Source organism: Stenella coeruleoalba (assembly GCF_951394435.1).
Source record: "Stenella coeruleoalba genome assembly, chromosome: 9".
Classification (NCBI taxonomy): domain Eukaryota; kingdom Metazoa; phylum Chordata; class Mammalia; order Artiodactyla; family Delphinidae; genus Stenella; species Stenella coeruleoalba.
The window spans coordinates 48989710-48996385 of NC_137155.1; the positions used below are offsets into that span (position 1 = coordinate 48989710).

The window sequence follows — 6676 nt, forward strand, 5'->3', positions numbered from 1 at the left end:
GATTGCATTAATTTTCAAATGTTAAAACAACCTTCCATAACTGAAATATATCATAACTGAAATATATCTTCCATAACTGAAATAGATATATATCCATAATTGAAATATATCTTACTTTTTTTCTCTAGCCCATTGATGTGGTGGATTGCATTAATTTTCAAATGTTAAAACAACCTTCCATAACTGAAATATATAAATTTTCAAATGTTAAAACAACCTTCCATAACTGAAATATATCCATAACTGAAATATATCAACCTTCCATAACTGAAATATAACCTTCCATAACTGAAATTATACTTTGAAAAAGTATAATTCTTTTCAAAGACTGTTAGATTTTATTTGCTAATACCTTTTTGAGGATTTTTGCATCTGTGTTCATGAAAGATATTGGTTTGTAATTTTCCTTTCTTTTGTCTTAGTCTAGTTTTGGTATTAGGGAATTGCTAACCTCACAGAGTGAGTCAGAATGTGTTCCCTCAGCTTCTGTTTTCTGGAAAAGATTATACACAACTAGTATTGTTTACTTTGAAAATGTCTGGTAGAAATCACCTGTGAAACCATCTAGGCATGTCCTTTCTTTTTTGGAAGGTTATTAATTATTGATTTGATATCTTAAAAATATAGGCCTATTCATATTATCTATTTCTCCTTGTGTGAATTTTTTTTTTTTTTTTTGCGGTATGCGGGCCTCTCACTGCTGTGGCCTCTCCCATTGCGGAGCACAGGCTCCGGACGCGCAGGCTTAGCAGCCATGGCTCACGGGCCCAGCCGCTCCGCGGCATGTGGGATCCTCCCGGACCGGGGCACGAACCCGCGTCTCCTGCATCGGCAGGTGGACTCCCAACCACTGCGCCACCAGGGAAACCTCCTTGTGTGAATTTTAATAATTTGTATATTGCAAGGAATTGGTCTATTTCATCAAAGATACCAAATTTGTGATCATAGAGTTGTTTGTGGTATTCCTCTTTTATCTTTTTTAATGTCAGTGGGATAAGTAGTAATGCCCTCTCTATCATTTCTGATATTATCCATTTATGTTTTTTCCCTTTATTAGTCTGTATTATGGGTTGAATTGTGCCCCCTCCCAAAATTCATATGTTGAAGTCCTAACTCCCAGTAATTCCTAATACCTAGGAATGTGACCTCTTTTGGGAAATAGAGTCATTGCAGATGTAATTAGTTATGATTAGGTAATACCGGAGTTGGGTGGACCTCTAATCCAATGACCGGTGTCGTAAAAAGAACACCATGTGGGGGCTTCCCTGGTGGCGCAGTGGTTGAGAGTCTGCCTGCCGATGCAGGGGACACGGGTTCGTGACCCGGTCCGGGAAGATCCCACATGCCACGGAGCAGCTGAGCCCGTGAGTCATGGCTGCTGAGCCTGCACATCCGGAGCCTGTGCTCTGTGGCGGGGGAGGCCACAGCAGTGAGAGGCCCACATACCGCAAAAAAAAAAGAACACCATGTGAAGATACAGAGACACATACAGGGAAGGCTATGTGAAGACACAAGGGAACACTATGTACAAGCCAAGGAGTGACTTAGGCCACCAGAAGCTAGAAGAGAGGCATGAAACAGACTTTCCTTCACAGCCCTCAAAAGAAACCAACTGTCTCAACACCTTGGTTTTCGACTTCTGCCTGCAGAACTGTGAGACAATAAATTTCTTTTGTTTAAGCCACCCAGTCTGTGGTAATTTCAGTAGCCTTAGAAAATTAATATACTGAGCTCTGGGAAGGCATGAACCGTAGGTTTCAGAGGCTTTAAATTCCTCTAATGTTCTTGGTTTTGCATCCTTCTTAAATAGAATCTATATTTTTAAGTTCTTTTAACTGTAATCCACTGTGACTAGCCTGGAGCCCTATTGATGTGGTGCTAAGGTGGGGGAGAGGGAAAGCATTCTATAATCCTATGATTAAATATCAGTTTTTTAGTGGAACCTTGTCCCTGAGCTGTGACTTTCACAGCTGTTTCTTAGCTTCTCCCCGCTTAGGTAAGACAGGAAGGATAGTTGGATAAATGCCATTCCCAGTAGGTGGGGTAAGACTCTGGTAGTCTTCCCCTGGAAAGTAGGCCTTTGTTGTGAAGAGTGCTGTAGGTTTATTTCAGAATGGTTACTTCTCTCCTCCCCTTGCCAGAGCTATAAGGCAGAATTTTCTTAGTTCTTCCCCATGAGTTTCCTGGAGATAAAACCCATCAAAGCGTGGAGGCCCTTCTAACACTGAAAGTTTCTCATTCTTATGTTAGTTCATGCTCAGCTTCCAACAATTCATCAAAGTGACCATTTAAGTCATGAAATTAGAACACTCCCTAACACCATACACAAAAATAAACTCAAAATGGATTTGAGACCTAAATGTAAGACCGGACACTATAAAATTCTTAGAGGAAAACACAAGAAGAACACTCTTTGACATAAATCACAGAAAGATCCTTTTTGACCCGCTTCCTAGAGAAATGGAAATAAAAACAAAAATAAACAAATGGGACCTAATGAAACTTCAAAGCTTTTGCACAGCAAAGGAAACCATAAACAAGATGAAAAGACAACCCTCAAAATGGAAGAAAACATTTGCAAATGAAGCAACTGACAAAGGATTAATCTCCAAAATGTACAAGCAGCTCATGCAGCTCAATATCAAAAAAAACAAACAACCCAATCCAAAAATGGGCAGAAGACCTAAATAGACATTTCTCCAAAGAAGATACACAGATTGCCAATAAACACATGAAAAGATGCTCAACGTCACTAATCATTAGAGAAATGCAAATCAAAACTACAATCAGGTGTCACCTCACACCAGTTAGAATGGGCATCATCAGAAAATCTACAAACAACAAAAGCTGGAGAGGGTGTGGAGAAAAGGGAACCCTCTTGCACTGTTGGTGGGAATGTAAATTGGTATAGCCATTATGGAGAACAGTATGGAGGTTCCTTTAAAAATTAAAAATAGAACTACCATATGACCCAGCAATCCCACTACTGGCCATATACCCTGAGAAAACCATAATTCAAAAAGAGACATGTACCAAAATGTTCATTGCAGCACTATTTACAATAGCCAGGACATGGAAGCAACCTAAGTGTCCATCGACAGATGAGTGGATAAAGAAGATGTGGCACATATATACAATGGAATATTACTCAGCCATAAAAAGAAACGAAATTGAGTTATTTGTAATGCGCTGGATGGACCTAGAGTCTGTCATACAGAATGAAGTAAGTCAGAAAGAGAGAAACAAATACCATATGCTAACACATAAATATGGAATCTAAAAAACAAAAATGGTTCTGATGAACCTAGGGGCAGGACAGGAATAAAGACACAAACATAGAGAATGGACTTGAGGACACGGGGAGGGGGTAGGGTAAGCTGGGACGAAGTGAGAGAGTGGCATGGACATATATACACTACCAAATGTAAAATAGATAGCTAGTGGGAAGCAGCTGCGTGGCACAGGGAGATCAGCTCGGTGCTTTGTGACCACCTAGAGGAGTGGGATAAGGAGGGTGAGAGGGAGATGCAAGAGGGAGCAGATATGGGGATATACGTATGCATATAGCTGATGCAATTTTTTATAGAGCAGAAACTAACACAACACTGTAAAGCAATTAAACTCCAATAAAGATGTTAAAAAAAAAAGACTACAGAATAAAAACTGGTAGCTAGGGACATAGATAACATATCTGTTCATTTTTTGCTCTGGTCTTCACTTCATTGTTCAAAACATTTACCACATTACTTCAGCTGAACTAACTTTCCCTTTCATTCCTTGATCCCTCATTTATAGCATTTCCAGTTTGCCTTTATGTGCTCTTTATACCCATTGATGATCTCTCAACTTAGTGCACTGTATTAAGGATAACGAACATCCTTCCAGCTCAGATTCTGTTCTTGCTTTTGCCCCATCAGATTGTCAGCTCCTACATGAGGAGAGAGTTTGTCATCTTTGCAGCATATAGAGCACCCAGCCAAGTGCTTTTCGCTTTTATAGGTGCTCAATATACATTGGACTGACAAAACTTAATTTGTAAAATCTGAGTGTTAGAGAAACACTTTTTGCTCCTCTCTTGTAATAATCCACAACATAAGGAGCCCCTCACCCCCACCCCCGACCCATGCACGTGTGTGTACACACACACACTTCCAGCACTTCTAACCCTGTGTTCCCTCCTCTGCATAGGGGTTGTGGCTCACTGATTGAATTCCCCTGGGCCACCTTTCCTGTGGTAATCACACTCCTCTCTCTGCATTTCCTACGATGAGCTAGTAAGTCAGGCCCCAACCTGTTCCTCTTGGTTGTAGTCCTTGTCCATCCATGCTGCTACTTGCTTGGTTTCTTTGCCAGTCCCTCTGTGTCTCTTTCCCTTGAGCATAAGGACTCATGGTCTAGATTTAGGGTGAGAGAGGGTTTTTTTTTTAATTAAAGTACAGTTGATTTACAATGTTTCAGGTATAAAGCAAAGTGATTCAGTTTTATATCTTTCTCAAATTCTTTTCCATTATAGGTTACTACAAGATATTGAATATAGTTGCCTGTGCTATACACTAGAACCTTGTTGTTTATCCATTCTATATATAATAGTTTGCATCTGCTAATACCAAACTCCCAATCCATCCCTCCGCCACCCCCTTTCCCCTTTGTTAACCATACATTTGTTTTCTATGTCTATGAGTCTGTTTCTCTTTTGTAAATAAGTTCATTTGTATCATCTTTTTAGATTCCATACGTGTGATATCATATGATATTTGTCTTTCTCTTTCTGACTTACTTCACTCAGTATGAGAATCTCTAGGTCCGTCCATGTTGCTACAAATGGCATTATTTCATTCTTTTTTATGGCTGAGTAATATTCCATTGTGTGTATGTATGTTTATATACACACACACACACACACACACACACACATATATATGTATCTCACACCCTCTTTATCCATTCATCTGTTGATGGACATCAGATTTATTCTTTTAAACCCAACATAACATCTAAAATTTCTTCTATGCCATATATTTATGTAATCATAATTTATAGTATTGTTTTTAAGTTTTAAATGAATAGTGCCATATTATAGATACTTTCCGACTCAGTCTTATCATGCATTAACAAATTTTGGAGATTTATACATGTAGGTCTAGTTCATCCATCTTAATTGTATGTAATGTTAAATTGTATCAGTATCTCACAATATATTTATCTTTCCTCTGGCTGTTGGGCATTTGAATCTTTTGTTGTTCTTCACTGGAACAATAAATATTCTCATTTATTTTTTTTTCATGAACTTGTGTGAGAGTTTCTCTATGGTATAAACCTAGAAACTGAAAATCAAGCTTAGTGTCAAAGGTATTTTCATCTTCTCTACTACTGACTATTTGCTCTCCTTAACAGCTTATATTCCCACCAAGAATCTATGAGCATTTTGTTGCACACACTTTTTATATTATTTTTCCTATATGTGAAATATTATCTTATTGTGTAGTTTTGATATATATTTCCCTGATTACTAGTGACTACAAAATCTTTTATGTTTATTGGCCATTCAAATTCTTTCCTCTTTAATTCTTTATATCTTTTGCCTATTTTTCTAACAAGTTATCATTTTGTATTTATTTGTAGGCACTCTTTACAGACTGGATATTAATCCTTTATTGATTTTATAATCCTATATTGATTATATCACTTGTGTTGGTATCTTCTGATACAAGAGTTTTTTAATGTAAAAAATATATATTTTGTTATTTTCCTTTATGGTTTGTGTTCTTCCACCTGTGGCAAAAATTCTTTTTCAAATCTGAAGTTTTAAGTATATTTTTCTAAAATTTTTTCATTTCATATTTAGGATTTTAATTCAACTGGATGGTGTTTCATCAGTTTCACCATATAATTCAGCTTTTGCTCTATGTATTTCAAGGTTATGTTGTTAGATACCCACAAATTTATTTTTATATTTTCTTGGTAGAATGTTCTTTATTGCTATCAAAGTTTTTTGTCTTTTATTCTATTTTACTTTGTTTTATATTAACATTGATATACCCTTTGGTTATTTGCCTGATGTATTTTTCAATACTTTATTTTAAATCTATTTGTGTTATTTTTATTTTAGTTGGGTCTTTTGTAAGCTGCATATATTCAACATGATAGACTGAATTTCAATAAGTGAGTATAATCCATTTACATTCATTGTGATTACTATATATTTGAATTCTTTTTCTTTTATATTTCCTTCATATATTTTCGGATTATCATACTTTTCCTTTGTTTCTTTTGTTTGTTTGTTTTTATGCCTCCCATTAAGTTGATAACATTTTCTGCATTTTCTTATATCCTCAGTTCTCATGGAAGCTCTAGAATATATTTCTCTACCCTTTGTAGTACCCTATATTTTTAAAATTAATTTTATTTCAAAATCTGAAGTTAACATATATCTTTATAGTCCTCTCCGAAAAATACAGTGCTTTAATATTCTCTCATCAGAACACACATGCATGCAGACACACATACACACACACTTTGTTATTGCTGGTTAGTTTTAGTTAGAGAATTAAATTTTCACTGTATTTTATCAATTTGTGTGCCTCCATATTTTCCTTAATGTCCTATGTGCCTCTAACTTTTTAAGTCATGTTTCTTCCCTCTAGGCTTACTTCTCTTATTAAAATTCATCCTGTAA

General features: G+C 36.5%; 1 protein-coding gene across 1 annotated transcript in view; it reads left to right on the plus strand.

Moving 5' to 3' along the window:
- HEPACAM2 (HEPACAM family member 2) overlaps positions 1-6384 on the plus strand; it is a gene marked incomplete at its 5' end in the record, with an annotated part of 66997 nt that extends 60613 nt beyond the window's left edge. Inside the window, one exon of the transcript XR_013829708.1 lies at positions 6110-6384. The remainder of the gene's footprint in view (positions 1-6109) is intronic.
- Between the last annotated feature and the right edge of the window lie 292 nt (positions 6385-6676).